We start from the raw sequence: 22,517 nt of genomic DNA on the forward strand, positions 1-22,517 counted from the left end.
TCTTGCGTGTGGCTATAGAGGATGAAGATTGGAGGTGGAGGTTTGAGGATGCTTGAGGTTGCATCAAGAATCGTGGAGCTATCGGAGTGCTTGAGAGAGAAAGCAACCCAATTGGGCATCAAGGTAAGCTCATTACACTTGTAGAGAGGTATGGCATGTTAGCTATGTAAGAGGTAGCTATTAGTGCTCACTTGAAACACTTGAACAATAAGCGGTCCATGGGTCTTGGCAGTTGAGCTTGTGCTCGCCTCTACACTTAGCTATACAGTATAGGATGGTATTTTACTATATGTCTTTAGCAATACCCAGGGTTGTGGAAGGAGTAAACTCTCCAAAGGACAAAGACCAGACCATCATTATGAAATCAGATGCAAGCACTTCAACACTTTCTTCCTAACTACATTAATTGGTCTAAGATAGAATTACCACATGAATGGCAAATGGATATATCTTTGCTCAAAAAGAAAGAACTCCTACCTCCAAAGGTTATCAAAGTGCAGAATATTAGAGATAAAACATTACTTCTGCCCCAACACCAGACTTTTGAACCTCCTACTTTAGAGCCACTGGTTCCAAAACTTCCTTACTGCCATAACTGAAGGTTTCCCGTTCACAGAAGGCCAATGATTTGAAGTTCCATACACACCCTTGTTCTCATGAACAAATTGTGCATGGTGTGTGACAACACTGCAAAAAATTAATAGAAAAGGCTTCTTCTTCTTTTTCTTCTTCATTGTTTCTTAATGCAGTACAAGAATTTGAATATGAAAGTAATCAGTATAAGGCTGCTCCTTATCTACGACCACAAGATACTACTTTATGGACTGCTGAACTGCAGGCTGTCAATTGGACACACTTAGCCTTAATTGGCTTAATTGAAAAAATAGATTCCCTGTAACAATTAGCTAATCAAATTCTTGTCCTTTGCCGACAATGGGTAAAATCTTCTACAAAGTCTTCAGTATTGTGTGTAAGCATAGTATCTTCAATTGTGCCGACCATAACTAATGTCACAGATTGGACAAACTTCTCCAACAAAAGATTGCAAAAATGATGCTGATAGATTTACAAAATCAGTCTCCTCTCACTCTTGGTTTATTCCAGAAATCTCTTCAACATGGCCACACTATTGAAGAATTAGCAGAATACCTAGAATTTATGTTTCCAGACTGGTCAGAAAAAGATTATCATGTTGCTTTTGATGACATTGATGAATATGATCTTAGCCGAATCCAGCGGAAAAGAGAAGCAACCAAAGTTTTAGATCAAATGCCTTTGTGCATTGACCCAGAAAATAGGGATAAAGATGAATTCACCCGCCATGTTGAAGGACGACTTGATTCCAGATTTATGGGTGAAAGCATTGAGCAATATCCTCCCAACATTCCTCCAAATGAACTTCCTGCATGGTACTTTAGCGACCAAGCTTTTTTCCAGAGGAATGCTGCTTATACCCTTTCTTCATCAAATGAAGATGGTGATAGTGTGATCGATGAGGACTTTGTTCCTATAAATCCACATAGATCACAAACTTCTCCTACTTCAGTCCTTCAAGCCTAGATGAATGCTCATCATGAAAGTAAATAATCTTCAAAATTGTACCCTGTCAATACTTATAATGTTCCAGTAAATGCTACTACTTCTGCTTCTTCATCAAAACCTTCTTATAATAGCTTCTACAAGAAAATTGGAGTGCCAGAAAAGGTGGGTTCATTCCCAATCTGGTTAATAGATGGAAAATTCTTTGAGGAAATAAAACTTCTCATCCATATGATGTATATATACGTTGGACAAAAAATAGTGGAAAAGCCCCAAACAAAGATAATAGATATTTTGAATGCTATGACGCATGGATTTGTTGGTGGCCTCAAGCAATGATGGCTATCTATACACCCACAAGTCAAAATGGTGATTGTTCAACATGCAGACGTAGTTTAAATCTTATTTGAACTCCTACTTGGTGAGTTAGTTGGGAACAAACTGGATGATGTGCTTGAAGCATGTGAAGCATTTTTCAAGTCTAAACTATGTGATCCCGGAATGTATAAATAATATCTTATCTATATGAGAGATCTGCTCTATGAAGAACTTGGCACCCATGACAACTCAATGAAAGAACACCTAGTATTTCATTTCCAGAGTCAATTCCTTTCTATTGTAAACAAAAAATGAAAAATGAAAATAGAGATTTCACAGATAGCGTAGGACAAATTATACAAACAATTGAACAGACTGTAAAAGAAGTATGCCACCACCAAAAAATGACTCAACTTAATCAAAAGTTTCCCCAATCCATATGTAAAACTGCATCCAAATTTGAAGTTGATTTTGGATGTCAAAACTGTAGTTGTAAAACTACTAGCAGAAATGGCTATACTGGCCATCGACATCTCATTCTTCTAATAGCTACCATAGGAATTTTAGGTCTTACTTCAACAAGCAACACTATGGTCATATGGTCATAGATCCTCCAGACACTCAAGGCATTCACATCGCCATAGGCGTTGTTGGAGGGGTTTTTGTCGCAAGGTCGAATCCACCGGGGATCAGAAGTAGAAGGAAGTAGAGATAGGAGATGGAAGGGAATATAGAGAATACCCAAGTGGTAAACACGACAAAAATAAATCACAATGAATTGAAACAATATGTATTGAAAGAACCTGGAATCTTTGCTCTACTTAGAAGCAATCTCTAGGCATTAGTTCTCCTAGAGCTCCTTCGTAGACCAAAAACGTGGATTAAAAAAATCAGCTCTTTCTCTGTTGCTCGGAACCCAAATCTCATGGCTCCGTTGGCTCTGAAAGGGGGGTTAAACCTTAGGACACTTGGTCACGGATCTCCCAGATCACTCTTTCTTCTTCTTTCAGTTCAATCTGCAGTTTTCTGTCTGTTTACAGTGATCGTGACGTGCGCGATTTTGTCAATCTGTCCTTCTTGTGAAAATCCCCTAACTGGCTGAAAAAGCAACTAGCTTTTTTGCATGCCATCCTAATCTAGAAGCTTTTTCTAACTTTTTCGGATTTTTACAATAAATAATATAAAAAATAGACTAAAATTATCCAAAAATCTAGTATTTTTGGATAATCCATGCAACTCGCACTAGTACTAATGGCTCAGATCACATTGACTCTCTAGATCAATAGAGAAGTCGGATGATGATACATTCCATACATTTTCACACTATGTCCTCATAACATCACGACATCCACCCCCTCTGAACCTGCACATCCTCCGGTATGTGCCAAAATCCTAGTTGTCACCGGATTCTAAGTCCTCCTCATCCTCTGCAACCATATCCTTTGCTTCTTCATCTTCTATATCTTCCTGGCTAGCCCCTGTATCATGGCCACTATTTTCTTCCAATTTTGGCAACTCATAAGTAGTAGAATCCCGCTTTTTGAATAATTTGATTCTTTTCCCTGCTACCGAAAGTTTTATGGCTGTCCCATCCAGCTCATTTAATGCATAAGTAGCATTATCAAACACCTGTCTTACCACATAGGGTCCAAACCATCTTTTGGAAACTTTACGCATGGCACTATGCTAGTTATCTAAACTGCTATCATAAACCAATACCCAATCCCCATCTTGTATGGTTCTTGGTCTCAGTCTATGTCTTTTGTCAAACCATTTCTTGTTCTGTATCCTTGCTGCCCTTAACTTTGTAGTTGTTGCCTCTATGTCTTCTGACTTTCTTTCCAACTGTCTAATGCGTAAGGCCAACAACTCCTCTCGATTCAACTCCTCCTCCCAAGGTAATACACTCCATGTGACAGTCATCTCTTCTATCGGCATGATAGGTTTTTGACCATACATCAATTCTGCAGGCATATATCCTGTAATAGCACTATGAGTTGTTCTGTCAGTCCACAAAGCATAAGGGAGCAATCGTGGCCACTCTTTTATCTTCTCTCCACATGCTTTTGCCAATGCCTTCACAATAGGTGGATGACCTCTTTCACTTTTTCCATTTTCTTCAGGGTTATAGGATGAAGTTAAAGCAAGCTTTATCCCCAACCGTGCAAAGAAATCATGAGCTTCATCTGCATCCAACTCACCCCTATCTGCTGTAATTTTTTCCACACAGCCATATCGACAAAAGATCTCTTCTAAGAGAAAAGTACATATGGCATTTATCGTCTTAGTACGTAGAGCTCTCCCTTCCACTTGATTAGTCAAGTCTTCACGAGCAAGCACAAGATACCTCATTTGCCAAAGACCTGTAGGCATTGTGACCAAATCCACCATCCACTTAAAATGAAGAGACAATGGATATGTGGGTTGCAATTCATCCCGATGTCTCACAGTTGAATACATTTGACATGTCGTACATGTTTCCACAAAGTGAGCAACATCCTTATACATACCCTGCCACCAATATCTTTCTTTGATCTTTGTAAAAGTACCCCAAACACCTCTATGACCAGCCCACAAACTTTCATGAAATTCTTGCATTACTTTTATTCGTGAAGCTCTGTCACCCAAAACTCGCAATGGCATACCCTATTTCTTTTTAGCATGTTTTAATAAGTATCCATCTTTTAAGAAAAATCCATAGGCTTTCCTCTTGATCTTCTTAAACTCCTCATATGACCATTCATCTCTCTTTGTTAATGTACTGAGATATTGACCAATTCTCAGCCATTCTCCTACATATTTTTCTTCCAGAAACACTTTTGCACAAGATGCAAAACATCTAAAGTGTCTTCTCTTTGTTGTTCAAGCTTCTGTTAATGCTGTAGCAACACTTTGCATTACTAAATTCACTCTTACAACATCATTTTCAGCCATAAGAAAGTTATCTTCTTCCTCCTCATCCATATCCCATCTTCATTCTCATAGTGTGCTCGAGATAACATGTCTGCCAACTGGGTTATCTCTTCCTGCAATATGCTGAAATTCAGGGTTCAGAGATTTAATGTATGCAATCCACTGGAGCATAGCAATATCCGGGGTAGCACAACTAGTAATCATACCCAATACTGGCAAACAATCAGTCTCAATGACTACATGAGCACCCATAAAATACTCCTTATCACATTTAAGGGCTGTCACAATTTTCCATAATTCTCTTTTTAATTGTGGATATCTTCTCTATCGTTCAGTCAATACTTTTGCACCAAAGCGTATTGCATACCTTTCCCCTTCCTCATCATCTTGCCCAATTGCCCATCCAATCCCGATTGGGCTTGTATCAACAGTAATAATGATAGGCTTTCCATGTGAATAGTCAGCCTTTCTCAACGTAGGAGCAGATTTTAAGAGTTGCTTCAATTTCTTCATTGCTTTCTGATGCTTCCTTTCCCAATGAAAATTTTTATCTTTCCGTAGAAGTTGATAAAGAGCATCGGCTACATGTGCAAAGTGAGGAATCCATATCAAATAGAACACACATGCACCCAAGAATCTATGCACCTCTGATACATTCGTGCATACATCTCACATTCTATCAATCCCATCTATTTTTACTAGTGATGGCCTTTGCCCATAAGGCCCACACATATGCCCAACAATCAAAACCTCCTCAACTCCAAAGACGGACTTTTGTCCAGAAAGAGTTAAATGCACCTCTTCTAGACATGTCAAAATCCTCTCACAATCCACAATATGATCTGCAACAAACTATCTACATCCATGAGCATCCATCTCTTCATTCTTTTCATCCACTGCACACCCTTTGATTGGAACATCATCCAAGAAGGGCATAGTCAATTGTGGTAAAAAATCCTTGAGTACCCTATTCATAACATTTGTCATGTGTGCCATTGAGTTTGTTGCACCCTGTGGGAGAGTACACATCTGTACTAACCCCAAAGGAGTCTTCATGGTTGTGATATCCCTACTTTCAATTGCAAGCTGAAACTGATCATACCCCGAGTAAAGATCACCCAAAGAATAGATCGCTCTGCCTGCAAAAGCCTCTGCAAATTCATCAACCACAGGACCTGCACCCACATTTCTTATGGCCACTTTATTGACCGATTGCATGTCTTGAATAAATCTCAAAGCCCCATTCTTTTTGGGCACAGTAAACCAACGATTTGAGTACGGGGCTAAAGAAGGCTCCAAGATCTTCATGCGAATCTTTTCATTTAGCAAATCCATCAGCTTTGGCAAGTAAGCTTTAGGCACTGGAATAGGCCTCAAGTTCCATGGTACATGTAGCACAATAAATATGACCATAGGAGAGACAACATTTGGATCCACACAACCTATTTCACTTGGTTGAAATGCAAATGCCTTCCCATGTCTAGCCAACATCTGCATAAAACAGTTTCTCTCAGCAAGGCAAAAGAAACCCTTTTGCACCAACTCTCAATTCCTGTAATGTTTCAGATGTAAACTGATGACTTATATCTTTAGGATCCCGTAAGCTTGGCTGCCTTGACACTTTTTCATACATACCCTCACTCTCTGGTGGAAGTGGCAAAGCAATTGGTTTCACCTTTTTGTCAACTGTCTTATACTTTGTCTCCACAAGTGCTTCAGCCTATTGTAATCCTTCCTGCTGAGCAAAAATTGCTATAACATTATACATATCCAAAGAACATACTGACAACACTCTAATTTCAGCCTCATTTTCTGCATGTATAGTTGCTGAAATTTCAGCCATAGTGTCAGTAATATTCAGCCCATAAAAGATGCCTGAAATGCCATCATTTTCAGCTAACATCCCCAATGATCTCAGTTTCTTAATAGCCCGTTTCATAGATATGCGTTCAACCCTACACATAGCTTCCATAGGCTTAAACCAACATGAATTGTTTGCTGTAAACTGAGAATTACCAATAGTAAATACATGCTTCATTTCATCAAGAGGTGAGTACACCCTCTGATCAGCACTACTGTAGCCCCACATTATAGCAGTGCTTAATGAAAATCTAGGCCTTTGAATTCCCTTGCATTTGCAACCAAAGGAGACTCTCGAAGCGTATCACGATTTCTAGGATGATTAACACAAACAGTAAGAAATTGGACCGCTTTCCTCCCATCTTTGCTTCTGACTCTTGCATAAGCAGAACCATCATCAAGCACCTTTGTTTCCATACGCACACCTGTAATATAGGGCTGTCCCAAAATCACTGCATATGAGGAATTATCTTGCACAAAGAAGTGTTGCTCTTCCTGTACATCACCAATTGTCACTTTTACATTAGGACGTGTAGCATAGAGCTCCCCTGAAGAATTATTTGTAGCCCTCATATGCCAACCATGATAAGTGTCCACAGGCCATGCACCATTTTCATACAATCCCTGCTCAATGACATTTATCTCAGACCCATGGTCAAGTAAAGCAACACAAGGAGTTTCACGCTCCCCTATTTTCACTACCGTTTCAGTGGTAGCTCTAGCCCAATGATTTTTTGTGTAGTGACTTCGAAGAATAAATCCTAGAGTCTCTTCTCCATATTGTTGCATTTGCCTTACTCCACCATGCATATTGCTATAAGACAATGCATTTTCAGCCACTTTCTTCTCTTTTCCACTTGCTGTCCATTGATTAGTAGCATCCTGCATAGACAATCCTGTACTTACTTCATGCTCATATTCAGCCCGAATACCCAACAAACCAGTTTCCTCTTCAAATTGTAGCAATGCACTAGTGGTATCACCAAGAAACTGAAGCTTCCTTTTAATTATGTCAATGATCTCATCATGAAATTCTCACTTGGCAATGCCAAGCACCTCTCCCAAGGTAAATTCCACCTGACTGTTTAAGATCCGTTCTTCAAGAACCTTCTTAAGATCTGTGGCTGTCTCAATGTCAGATTGTAGCTTATATCATGGCTGTTTGCCCTTCTTTTTGCCCCCTTGTTTGTTATCCTATTTTTGCTTCTAGACTAACCTCTTCCATATCATGCTCGGGAGGTGGCTGATTTGCAGCTTTAGGCTGATCCATACTTCTTTTTGTAATTCTTTTAGATGTCCCAGCAATATCTTCATCTCTTTTTTGTTTTTCTTCCACAAGTACATCTGTGTTTTGTACCTTTGCTAAATATGCATACACTGAATATGCATCTACCGATGATTCCCAACCAGTTATGCCACGAATGTCTTGCCGTGCATGAGACATTTCACTATCAGTGACCTTTCTCTTTTCAGCTGCATGTAAAGCATGTGTCTATATTTTAGCCTTTGGACCAACCATCACTTGGGCCATGCATTCTATCCAACTGTAGACCAAAAGTAGAAGCATGTACTGCCGCATAAGCATTTCGGATAGCCAAGTCTTCCAACAACTTCTGCATACCTCCCTTTTCAAAATTCAAAGCAAGAGGCAATCCCGTTTCTTGTACATGGATCTTGCCATCTTTCCAAAAGATAAGCTGTCGTGCCAAGGCCTCTTGATAGGTAGCACAATCCTTTCTCTCGTGCTGCAAACTGTCACACCACATACATCTTTTTTCAGGCTTAGGGGCTACTGCCCGTCCCCTTTCCTCTTGTCCTTTTTCATCCAATTTTGCAACCTTCAATTGAAGATCCCGCATCCCTTTGACCAATTCATCTAAGATATCTTCCCTAATAGAGGGAACAATAGCAGGTACAGCCATAGGGTTAGCCACAGAAGCGGGTGTCTTACTGGATACTTCAACTGTCTTACCTGTAATAGTGGGCAAGCTAGAGACATGCAATCTTTCTCTTCTTCTATGTTTCTTCACGAGCACAGTAACAGCTTCCTTGACATGCCGCCACTCTGTTTTTAAACCTGTCTATGTAGTCTGATCCTCCAGCAAATCATCAAGCTTCTCTTGAAGCTCAGGATCAGTTGCCTGTAGAAACAATTCAATTTTCTGACTTGCAAGAGCTTGCTGTTCTGCAAGATCCAATTGCTCAAATCTACTTTCAAATTCTCTTAACAATTCTGTAGCCACAAGACCCTTATTGGGTTGTATAACCCACTCCTGAAAAGTCTTGCGCGTAATCAAACTGGTGTCCTCAATGTAAAATTCTTCCTTGAGTGTCTTCTTGAAGGCTACCTAGTCAGCATCTTGCAAGTATAATTTAGTAATCCGTGCTTTCAGTTTATGAGCAGTAACATGTACAAAATACTGGCTCCATGCAGATTGAGCCACTCCAAAGAATTCCATCTTCTGAGTATAGGTATGTACATATGCAGATACATTCCTGCCATTGAATAACTTCACCTCACACTCAACTGCTTGCAAAGCATTCATCACAACACTTTCTGTTTGAGCTGAAGCTTGCATCACTTGTTGTTGTTGTTGTACCTGCATAAGCATATTCATATTTTGCACCAACTATTGCAAAACATAACTAGAGATTGTACTTGAAGGTTCTCCCATCTTATGTTTCTTTCTTCTGTGACGACCTTTCACATCGGGTTCACCAATGTCAGAGGGGTTTTTGTCGAAAGGTTGAATCCACCAGGGATCAGAAGTAGAAGGAAGTAGAGATAGGAGATGGAAGAGAATATAGAGAATACCCAAGTGGTAAACACGACAAAAACAAATCACAATGAATTGAAACAATTTGTATTGAAAGAACCTGGAATCTTTGCTCTACTCAGAAGCAATCTCCAGGCATTAGTTCTCTTGGAGCTCCTTCGTAGACCAAAAACGTGGATAAGAAAAATCAGCTCTTTCTCTGCTACCGGAACCCAAATCTCATGGCTTCGTTGGCTCCGAAAGGGGGGTAAAACCCTAGGACGCTTGGTCACGGATCTCCTAGATCACTCCTTCTTCTTCTTTCAGTTCAATCTGCAGTTTTCAGCCTATTTACAGCGACCGTAACGCACGCGATTTCGTCAAACTGTCCTTCTTGTGAAAATCCCCTAACTAGCTGAAAAAGCAACTAGCTTTTTTGCAAGCCATCCTAATCTAGAAGCTTTTCTAACTTTTTCGGATTTTTACAATAAATAATATAAAAAATAGACTAAAATTATCCAAAAATCTAGTATTTTCGGATAATCCATGCAACTTGCACTAGTATTAATAGCTCAGATCACATTGACTCTCTAGATCAATAGAGAAGTCGGACGATGATGCATTCCATACATTTTCACACTATGTCCTCATAACATCACGACAGCGTGAGAAATCTTATCATAAAACTTATAAGACAAAAGATTATGAGAAGGATTCTAAAAGGAAGGAACTAAAATGTTATATTTATGGCAATTCCTCTCGTCTGGCAAATAAATGTCCTAAGAAAGGCAAAGCACAAGCTAATTCTGCCAAAGTCAATATGCATCGCTATGAATCTGCCTCTTCAGAAGAATATTATGAGTACTTTGACACAGAAAGCTATTCTCATGATAGTGAAGACAGTTCTACTGACTCCAAGAATAGCAACACTTCCTGGTATACAACCAATTTAGACACAAGCAACTCTGCAAACTCTAAATCTGATACAACATCAGATTCCACTGAAGATTCTGAGGATGACATGGTTCATCCTGATAACTTTCAACTTATAAATGCACATGCTATACATTTCCCTAGCAAAAAAGACAAATTGTATATGGGTGCTGCTTCTACTTCTCATTTTAGGACGACTCTAATTTTAGAGGTGAATCTTCGAGAATATCGAAAGGAAAGCAAGTGAAACAAAGCTCATCAGAATCAGATGATTCTGATACAACAACAACTTCCTCTTAAAAAAAGCACAAGAATAAGGTCACACAAGAGTTTTTCTCTAACCCATATGATCTTCCAAAATCAGTCACACTTAGACCAGAAACAAAAGGCCAAGTAAACATGTTTGTGCCATACAATCTAGAAAAGCTACATCAACCCTAGACTACTTCTCAATTACTACAGTCACTCTCTTCCGTGACTACTAGAACACAACAAGCAGGTGCAGATATAGTAAATGCTTTTCTCCTAATGCAACAAGAATTACATTCTTTATGTAAAGTGTACAGAAGGATTTTGACAAGCCACAAGGATTTAGCTCATGGTACTATTGCCATTCTCCAAGAATTAAATTTCTCTTCTATAAATATTCCAGCCACTCCAGTCAATCAAATTTAGTTATCTCAACTACAGGTACACAAAGTTAATGCCCTAAACACTGGTGGTCCCATAGCAATGATGTGTGTACAACTGAAGAATATGCCTTAGCTCTCTCTTTATGTTGATGCTTTACTGGACAACTTCCAGTCTTACAATTGTTCCATTTGAGCTTTTCCCCAAAAACTGCATTAAGGCTACTACCCCTATTATAGTAGAATTATCTAACAAAAAAAAATAATCACTCTTATTCATATTACACATCCTTATCTTCAACTTGGTTCCATAAAGGTCCCTATTGAAATACAACTAATGAAGCAAATGATATATGATCTCCTCATCGGAACCGATATACTCCAACATCTGATGCCCTATACTTTTTGGTCTGACCATTTCACTATTTCTTATAAAGGTAAGAAAGCAGAAATGCCTCTTCTACCCAAAATTGGTCGAACAATATACTCCATTATGGAATCTTCTGCTCCACAAAAGGTTGCTGCCCGGGATCATTGGATCAAAAATGAAATGTGCACACATGCCCCGGCAATACAAAGAATGCAAGACCATTTGAAAACTTTCATGCATGATGACCCACTAATGTATAGAGAAAAGCGGGCTGTCTATGCTATTTCTCTTCCTATCCAAGCAAATGTCATTCCTACCAAGGCTATCCACTCCGGCATGAAGGATGAAGACCTTATTCTATGTAAAGAAGAGATTCAAACTCTTCTTGAAAAAGGACTCATAGAACCAACTAATTCTCCTTGGGCTTGCCAAGCATTCTATGTAAATAAGCATTCTGAGCAGAAAAGAGGTAAAAAACGCATGGTTATAAATTAGAAGCCATTGAATAAGTATTTAATTGGCCATGGCCATCCTATCCCCCTCAAAGATTTGCTACTAAAGAAGCTAAAAAAGGCAAATATTTTCAGCAAGTTTGATCTTAAGTCGGGTTTTTGGCAACTTCCTATCAAGGCCAAAGACCAGTATAAAACTGCTTTTTGTGTCCCTCAAGGACATTACCAATGGATTGTCCTAGCATTTGGCATAAATACTGCCCCGACCAAGTTCCAAGAATGGACAGATTCCATCTTTGCTAAATTTCCTTTTTGCTTGGCATACATTGACGATAATCTTGTCTTCTTAGAGACAGTTGAAGCACAACTTGAGCATTTGACTCAATTTGCAAAGGCTGTTGAAGATGCTGGCATGGTCTTATCCCCAACCAAATCAGTAATGGTCCATACTACAATGGAATTTTTGGGGTTGGAAATTAGTGATGGAACAATTAAATTATAGGACCATGTTCTCACTAAAATCCTTAGTATGCTTGATACTTTCACTAATGTTAAGCAATTATAGCAATTTTTAGGGTACTTAAATTGGATTAATTCCACTACACCTAATATTGCTAGCTATTCTAAGGATCTTTATCCTCTCCTTAGAAAGGATCATTTTCATTGGAAACCAACCCACACACTGGCCATTCAAAACATCAAAAATCTTATTAAGCATCTTCCTCTCTTCGTCTTCCAACAAGTTTACCATTAATTCTGTATACAGATGCTTCTGATTGAGGGTGAGGAGCATGTCTATGTGAAGAAGAATCTTTTGCCAAATTATATCCTTGCATATATGCCTCAGGAATTTTCACCAACACTCAATAGAACTATCCTTCTTACCAATGAGAGATACTGGCCATGATTAAAGCAAACAAAACTTTTAGATTTTTCATAGAGTTTGTTCCTTTCACTATCCAAACAGGCTTAAAGCATGTACCAAGCTATCTGATAAAGAAATCTCCTAATGAAATCGGGAATAAATGCATTTTGAGGTGGTCTCTCTTTTTTGATACCCTTAATATAGCATTTGAGCATGTTCGTGGCATCCAAAACAGTATTGATGATCTTTTATCCCGACAACCACCTTGACACTTGTAAAGGCTTTGTACAATATTCCCCATGACATTGTTGTAAACTATCTTTATGTTCCCACCAAAAGGCATCACCATGCTCTCATCAGACCACACTATCAAGATGCTTTCTTATCCCTTTACGCAGATGTGTTGTAACCTCACCTCATATAAAACATGTCAACAGTTATTGACTTTGAGTGGACTACAAGAGTTTCCTAGTCATGGTTTTGTTGGAGTGGCAAATTGAGGTCACAAGTTACTCTACCAAGTACATCACAAATGTCAAGAAAAGATAAAGAGAAAGTTGGGGACTCACCTATTGTGATAGATATATCATTAGGTTTCTCTCATGTTGATGTTGATTCAAATGGCTTTGACCAAAGCTTGGATGAAGAGTTTGGGATTTCATCTAGTAAAACACCTGGTGTGGAAGGCACAAGAGGATACTCAAGCATGTGGTAGTAATCAAGGTCCACACATGTCAAATAGAGTGAGAAAGCCAATGCAACAATTGACTCTGTAGGTTATCACTATGTGTACATGGCTAAGGTTGTGAAGGATGTGAAATCCACTTGTTTTGAGGATGCAATGTGTAATGAGTATTGGGATCATGCTACGGATGAAGAAATGGCTACACCTATGGAAGTTAGTGCCCTTTTTTGAAAGTAAGAAAACTATTGGCTACAAATGAGTTTACAAGGTGAAGCACAAATCAGATGGATCTAATGAGTGTTATAAGGTATGGCTAATTGCTAAAGGGTATGTGCAAACTCATGGTATTGATTATGAGGAGACCTTTTCTCCACTGGCTAAAATGGCCACTATAAGGGCTGTCATAGTAGTGGATGCATCAAAAGGTTGGATCATGCATCAAATGGATATTAAGAATACCTTCTTGTAGGGGGAATTGCAAGAGGAAGTTTATGTAGAGCAGCCACCTGATTATGTAAATGAGAATCATCCTGATCATGTATGTAGGCTTCGTAGTAAGGCCTTGTATGGATGAAGCAATCACTTAGGGCATGATAGGATTGCAAAATACCTTGTCAGCATTGGATTTTGCATAGCACAGGCTGATCACTCACTCTACATATATGAGAGTGATGCAAGCATTACTATATATGTGGATGATTTGATAATTGTGGGTGATATTGAGATAGAGGATTGCCAATGTAAAGGGTTTTCTCAAGACTGATTTTGAAATGAAGAATTTAGGAGAGCTAGCTATTGACTCTAGAGGATATATGGTTGTCACAGAGATAGTATGCATTAGATAGTATAGCTAATTGAAAGCCTATTTCTATACCTTTGGATGTTAATGCTAAGCTTAATGCGCACGAGGGTGACTTAATTGAGGATATCACTATGTATTGGAAGATTGTGGGCAGCCTTCTCTATTTGATGATCACAGAGCTAAACCTAAACTATACAGTTGGTTTGGAGAGTTAGTTCATGCAGCTTCCATGGAAGCCAAATTTGGATGCAATGTAGTGCACATTGTGCTATGTCAAATCCACATTGGACTATGCCTCATTCAATGATATAGGTGTACCATTAGAATTGCATGGTTACATAGATGCAAATTGAGTTGGTAGTATTTTAGACAAGAGACCTATCAGTGTTTTATGTTTTCCTTTGGCAGTGGTGATGTTACTTAGAGTAGCAAGAAAAAGCTGACAATTGCATTGTCTAGTACAAAGGCAAAGTATAGAGATGTTGCAATTGTAGCATGTGTTCAATTAGCTAGGAGCCCAATGTATCATGCCTGGACTAAACACATAGATGTCCATTTCTATTAACCCTACAAAGAAAGCAAAAAGAAAATTAAAAAGACGTAGGGTGGACAAAGATTATCAAGACTCTAGAAAATTAAAAAGACGTAGGGTGGACAAAGCAAAAAAAGGCCAAGTGCAAGGGTGACCTTAAAAGTTCTGTACAAACACAAAAGAGAAAAGGAGCATTTCAAATATAAAAGTATACTCTAAACCTTTGTAAAAGAGCGCCAGGCTTCCTCCTATGCAATTTGCAAATGTAGACAAGCATGGGTGAATGAACAATGTAAATAGGAAGGAAATAGGAAAAGAGGACCTAGGCTAAAATGGCATGTCATGTAAAAAAGGGATGGGTGCCCAAAAGGGATTAGGGCTTGTATAAAAGGCCAAAAATGAATGAAAAAGCTCATCCTTGTATGTGGCCAAAACTAGCCCTCTTCTTCTTCTTCTTGCTTGTTTGAGCTTGTGCTTGAGAGAGGGATTGAGTGTATAAGGGTGAGGGACCATGGTGGAAAAGCCCTCCATTTTCTCCTCTCTTCTTTTCTCTTCTCTTATCTCATGCCTGGCAATGGGACATGGAGCTTAGAGCTTGAAAATTGAGCTTGCTTGAGCTTACACCTTGGATCATGGATCTACCAAGAGCTTGTGGGAGAGCAACTTGATTGAGCATGAAGGTAACCTCACTACGCTCATAGGTGTGAGAGCACGTATGGCTATGTGAGAGGTAGCCATTACACTTGGGTTGAAACACTTCCTAGTCAGGATGCTAGTTGCATTATTAGGATAGACAACATCATCGAAAGTATTTGAGGGATTTTTTGTCATTATGTAACCTAACCACTGCACTCGGACATCATCTATGACCTCGGACGATCTCGATCGACTCGGATAGTCCAAGTCACAAGTCCACTCGAACAACCAAAAACCATTTGAGTCTAAGACTCAAAATTAGACCCTGGACCTAATTTAGCCTTAGACAGCCATCCACACAGACTCAGATGGCCAAGTGCCAATCACTCAGACTTAGATGACTGAGCGCCAGACCACTCAGACTCGGATAGTCAGTGTCAGGCACTTGGACACTATCACTTAGATAGACTACACAGAAGCTAGATTTTGGCAAATTGCACCCACGCTAGGACAGGTAGAGCCTAAGCCCAAGCTAGCTAAGACCCAGTACCTCTTGATCCCTCACTCCCACACACTCACTCCATCACACTCTCACACTCCCTCTCTCAAGAGCACATACACAAGCAAGGTGAAGAGAAAAAGAGAGGACTCTTGTTAGCCACACACCAAAGAATGAGCTTCTATTCACTTTTTGAACTTTATATACAAGCCCTAAAATCCCATGGGCACCTATCCCTTTTTACATGCTGGCCGTTGTGGCAATGTCATTTTTCCTATTTTCTTCTTCTTGCCTCATGCCTTAAGCCTACACTCATCTATTATTTAACAAATGGCACAGGAGGGAGCCTGGCGCTATTTTATAAGAGTTTTTAGAGTTTTTTGAGGTGCCTTCCATTTAAAATTGCACTTTTTGCCTCAGCTTAGATTTAGGGGCAGTCTCTGTGTCTTCGCTCTTTTTCTGTCCTTTTTCCACTCTTTGCTTCATATTTCTGCCATCTCAAATTGAGGTTAACATTACCCCCTTCAAGATGGGTGCCAATCCCATGGCACTTCGAGCTCTTTGTTGTGGAAGGGTGGGCTCTAGGCAAGTGGTTGGTGGGGTGATGATAGGGCAACATGTGGACTCCTTTGATTGGGAAGCTTTGGTAATGATTTGGATGGAGAACCCAAGGTATATCAAGTGGATGATGGGGGCCTTTGAAGTTGGTGGTTTGCAGAATCTTGTTGTACCTGAAAGGAAAAAGTGCTCCACCTAAGGGGAGTGTCTATCTCAGTATGCAATGCTGTGTGCTAGTGCTGGTGGAATGGGGAGCTGGGTCTAACCACAAAGCTTGGGTGATGTCCCATACTTGAAGACCCCATTCATGCGAAGGAAGGTGCGGTTTGTGTAGCTTAAAGTGACAGGTGTAACCATAGGCGAGTGTTACCTCCCTAGGTATGTCCTGCCCTTGAGATACCCTAAGCATGAAGCAGGGAGTCAAAAAGGGCTAGGGGATAAGGAATGGAGCTGGCCAGCCGAGGCCACTGGATGTGCCTAACTTGAGGATCCCTAGATGCAGTGACTGTGAGCCACAAATTGTGTTTGGACATGTCATGTGCTCCTTTCATTGTTATTGGTTTGCTATCTTTGTGTTTGGCCTTCTCTTTTCTTTTCTTTGCTTTTTTTTTTTTGCTTGCTTGCTGAGTTACATGATTCGGGCAGTAGCTAATTGCTAGTTATCATCATTAGAATGTGGTGGGGAAGGGGATTTAATGAAGTAACTCAAAAATTTCCAGCTCTGCATGTAACCCTTAAGGTTCAAGTAGACATGGAGAGAGGTGGTGGAGAGGAATGGGTGGTTACAACAGATGAATTGGCTGTCACTCATATCCTCGAGAATAGCTAGTAAAAAGGAAGGTAGAAGGCTGGCTCGCATCATTAGGCAGGTCATTGTGTAGCTATCTATGGTGTTAGGATAAAAAAAGAGTGAGGGGAGACTAGGTTCTGTCGTGGTGGGTCCTACTTAAGTAATATTTTTAATAGCCTAAGGTAGTTGCATGTGGTAATGAAGGTGGGATTGAGACAGGAGGAGAAGTTAGCAATGAAGTGGGTCGTGGTAGCATCTAGGCTGTCCGAGGTGAAAGTGAAGGCTTGTGCTAAGGTAGTAGTATGGAGGTTATATATGACAGGGAAGTCGTAGTGACCATGGGTGTTTATATCAAAATCTACTCCTACCCTACGAGGATACGCCATGAAGGTGGGGTTGTTTCTCTCAATGGGGAGGGTATTACAAAAAGCCATCTAGGAGAACACATTGTCGTCACAAATGCATCTCCACCACAGTGGTTGGCTGGCACTCGTATCTGGGCACATGTCGAGGCACTTCAAAAACCTTATTTTGCTAATACTCCACATCCTCGGTGCTCGAGAGGGTGGAATTCTTCTCTCTTTCTTCTAGCCATTATCTGCCTAGCCGGCTTTCAATGCCTATTACCTCTTCCACTACTTTAAGGGAAAGGACTTTGCACAGGCCATTGGGGAGGAGGAAGTTGAAGTTAAAATGATGTTTCTCTTTTTCTTGTCTCTCCCAAACTACGAGTTCTGCATGGAAGCTGGCCGGCAGGTCACCTGGGCATGGTGGAAGAAGTGCGGACAATTGTGCCATAGGTTTGGCCCTCAATCTCTGTTTGGCTTCTTCTACCATTTTCTTCCTCTTTTCCCTCGGGTTTCCACGGATGTGTCTGTTGTCTACTGTTGTTCTTCAGAGTGGGGTGAAGGGGGTTGTGGGATCACTTCTTCTTTGAATATGCCCATTTCAAATTGCAGTTCAACTTCACCCCTTTGGCGATCTTCTTACTATACCTCCTCTACAAACCCCAGTGCATCAATCTCCTAGGTGGTTAGGCTGGCCAACAACAGGTACTTGTGTTGTTTGTCAAGGCTCAACCCAACTACAATGGGTTGTGGTGGCATGCGTAGCCTTGCTTGCAGAGCTCTTAGTGCTATGGTCAGCTTCTTCTTTACCACCTCAAGGGACTCCCCTTCCTTCGTGTGAGTGGCATCAATCAGAGTATTCATGAAAGCTCGTTGTTGAGTATTGAAGCCCACTTGGGCTACCTCTGCTTTGCTTTTTGCTAGGACTTTCTCTTTTTCCACGAGAGCTAGGTGACTCACCAAGGTCTTCACTCTTCGTTCACTTTGGCCTGCCCACTCTTCGGCACTCTTTTTCATCTCCTCCATACTTTCTCCTTGTCTTTGTGCTAGTGCCATGAGTTTCTACTCTCGGTCTTCCAATTCCTTGCTCATTCTCTCCTACTCTTTTCTTTCAAAGCTCAACTTTTCGGTCATGGTTTCCATCTCTCTGTGGTGTTGCTCCTCTTCTTGCTTCCTTTCTTCTTCCCTTGCGACAAACTCTTCCATGCCTCATTCGATCCGATCTGTTTTTGTTGCCAAATCCTCATGTTGCATGATTAAAAGTTTATATTCTCTTTGCATTTTCACTAGCTCTTGATTTTCATATTGGAGCCGTTGCAACCAGCTTTTCTCCTTGTCATCTTTGGCCTTTAGTTCCTATTTTAGATCAAAGATCTCCTTTTTTTTCATAGCTATTTGCCTCATCTTTCAAGCTAGAAGGTTGCCATCGACTCCTTTTCCGCTTCTGACTCGGCCACCACTATCTTTCTTTCCTCCTTTGCCTTCTCTAGCTAAGAAAGCAGTTCAACAACATATTTATCATAGTTTCCTGGTGGCATCATAGTAGTAGGGATTGGAATGGTTGAAGTTTCCACCTTTTGGCATTTCGAATCCTGCCTAGACTCGGCATCTATGTCCGGTCTTTTCTGTCGAGTGGCCATAGTCTCCACACTCTTTCCTTGGGTCAGTTCCTTATTAATGAAGTATTGCATCCATGCCACAAAATTGTTTACATTGGCACTAGTCGGGATGCTTGGAGTGAGAGTGGTTGCTTCTCTGGTGGGCACCAAGAGGGGCGAGATGGGATGGATGGGAGCCTTGCCCTTGCCTTCGATGACCACAGGTGGTATGACTTTGGGTACATGAGTGCTTGAGCCAGGTCCCTCATCCCTGGGTGGACTTAAAGCCCCTAAGTCATCGAGTCGGATTTGCTGTTCTATGGACCGGTGAGTTGCTTTAGCCATGTTTTCCTCCTCCTTTCTCCACAACTCCACCTCCTTTTTTGCAGCTCTTCTCTCTCTCTTCCTCTATTTTCCTTGATTCTTCTACCAGATTTTCAGCTTCTTCCTTCTCTTTCTTCTTACTCTCTTTAGCCTCTTTTTTTGACTCCTTCTTGGCTTTTCTGGCTTCCTCTTTCAACTCCTCTACCTCTTCTTTTTCTTATTTTCTCTCTCTTCAACCTTTCTTAGGGATTCCCTTTTGGCTCTCTCTAGATCTTCTTTTTCCTTCTTCCTGCCCTCATCTTGTTTCTTCTTCTGAGCTGTCTTTTTAGTCGGCTTCTTTGCTTTTTTCCTTTTGGATTGAGCCTCCTGATCCTCCTTCTTTGTCTTAGTTTTTGTCTCGTTGCTTGATGGCTCTTTCTCTTGGTGGATCAGCGACCTATCTGGAGTCTCATCCTCTCCTTCTTCTCCTCCTTGTTGAGCTTCTCTTATAGCCTCCTGGATGATGGCTGTTAGCACACTTCCATATCCAATGAAAGAGGCTTTCTAGGAAGGTTTCTTTCTCTCGGTACTTTTAGAGGTTGGGGACTCTCTGCCTACCGTCTGCTGCCTAGGGCTAGTGCTTTAGCTGCTTGGTCTATAGTCTTGCGCACATAGCCGTTCCAATCTACCTCATCCAAGGTGTGGGTTGCCACATTCTCCAGCACAGGCACATTGATTCGGTGCATGAGGGAGTTATAGTGCTGGCTGGAGAAGAGTGAGTGCACCAATTTTGCCTGCATGTGGGCCTCCGCATTGGGGATATCCTATATATGCTGATGTTGTTGTTTGTCAAAACATCCTCCCTCTTCATCTTTAGCATAACATCATCTCTCTTATGTTTCTTCTCCACCTTAGGTTCCAACCCCAATGCCTTCTCCATCAAGGCTTGGCTCAATGGCACCGCACCTGTTTAGCATTCTCCCCTCTTCCCACAATCACCATTCCACATTCTTGATCGGGGTTGTATATTCTCAAAAATTCCACACATTTTGTGTGGTCAGGCTCCTGCGAAAACTTCTCTAGGTACTTTGAGAGGTTACACTATTCCACCACTCTCCTTGTAGCCTCTTCCTTGGCTACCACCTTGTGGATATTGTGGAATTTTAGCTGATTATAAGCACAGTTTTCTAAGCTGATGCCATATTGCATCCTCTCCTCCTCCATGAAAGGGAGTCAGTGAGCACGATCTTGCTGCGACATCTTTCGTTCCTATCATGAACCATGATTCCCATTAGTGCTTTCAAAACAATTATTTGTTGAAAAGAAAGACTTCATGTTTGTTAAATGAAAACATTTAAGCTCCAAAATAAACTTTCCTTTCAGACTTTTCACCCTTTATTTCAAAATTTTTGCGACATTTTTTCTCAGTGACAAGTTAACATGTTTCTTTCATTTTTGCGTTTAAGTGTAGACTGAGGTCTTCATGGCGGTGTGTTTTTTCTTATGTGTTTATGCATTTGCTTGATTTTGATTGGTTTTGATTTGACTCACCTTACCCCCTCCCCTTTCGGATTTGAGAAGAATCCTTCCAAGGATTGAAGGTTAGCGGGCCAAGGGCATTCAATGTACGGGTCGAGTGTTTATCTTTGCATGAGCCAAGCATAGAAGTCTGGATTGTACTCCAACTAAGTTTTGCCGTCCAGATCTAAGGGTCGGTTGCCTACGTGTGTGATGTAAGTAAGGACGCCCGTTAGGAAGTTGCCAAAATCGATATGGCTAGCAATATGTAACTCTTCCTTGGTCACGAGCCTATCAAGGCAAGGGTGTCCTTTAATACGAGCCTATCAAGGCAAGGGTGTCGTAGGTAGTTGTTAACACCCTATATGAGGTTGGAGCGACATAAGTTGGGTCATACTTTGATGTCTTGATTGCGCGTTCCTACTCAGCGTTAGTCATTATTTGGCATCCTTCGAGTTCCCATTACAATTGAAGAGCATACTAGTTCCGTAAGAACGGGGATTTGGTTTCAGCAAGCTGTTTCAACTCCTTGATTTCTTGGTTAGTGATGCAAAAGTAGCGCGCTTATCATATGATGTAATGAGACACTGTTTGATGGCTCTCTAGATATCTCAATGCTGAGCAACTCTACAACTGAGTGAGGTGCTTTGATGAATGCGAATTTGAATGTGTCCCATGAACAAGGCATTGTATGAACTTCGGTTGCTAAGGGCTCTTACAACAGGTCCAAGTCCAAGCGACCATAGCTCAGAGCCAACGACATGAATGTAGCATTGAAGTGTCTAAGGCAAGCAATCACATTGTCCCCTGTGTCTTTGGCTAGATCTGCAGCCAGTGTCAATAATGATTTCCATTCATAGGAGGGTCTAAGGTCTGCGCGGGTGGTTGGGGTTTGATAGAACTAGAGAGTTTGGCAATAGATGGTTGCGGTTTAGGTTATTCTTGAGATTTTGGTTGAGTCCTTGGCACAACTTGTTGGGATTGGACTGCTAATGGGGCATTGCTACTTGCGAATGCAGCTTTTGAGTCTTGGTAGAGTTACGTGGTACTGGTTTGGGAGTAGCAAGCTGAGATTTGGGCCGATAGACTTGGTCAGTCTTCATGGACATAATCAATTGTGAGTCTATGGGCTTGGCGTCTCGAGGCTTATGCGACTTTAGGCCTTGACACGTTGTATGGCTGGGTATGGTTAAGCGTGAGGGTGGTGTTTGATCAGTGCCTTTGGCTGTTTTAGCCTTAGGGATCCATATCCAGGCATTACCCTCATAATAGCCTTGCGCTTGCAATAGGGTCTTAGAAACCCATCATGGATTGACCGTATCTTGCTGTTTCTTAGCCTTTGGAAGGCATGGCTGATTGCTCCTTGGTGGTGGTAGGCTCTGATGTTTAGGTACTCATCTGAATTGGGGTTCATGGGTATTGGCTTTGGCTTTAGCGGGTTGCTGGCATAGAGGCTTGGTGGGTTTTAACAAGTCACAATCCCCCTCCTTAGACTTGGCTGCAGGTGTTTCTACTGGTGGCTTTGCGGATCTCATAGGAGTTGTGCAGCCCTTGCTAAAAGCTACTACTATGCAGACATTGCCAATGGCTAGGTGGCTATGCTACGACTCATAA

Source organism: Lygodium microphyllum, chromosome 4 (assembly GCF_053477565.2).
Source record: "Lygodium microphyllum isolate KBCC chromosome 4, Lygodium_microphyllum_v1.1.10, whole genome shotgun sequence".
Lineage (NCBI taxonomy): Eukaryota > Viridiplantae > Streptophyta > Polypodiopsida > Schizaeales > Lygodiaceae > Lygodium > Lygodium microphyllum.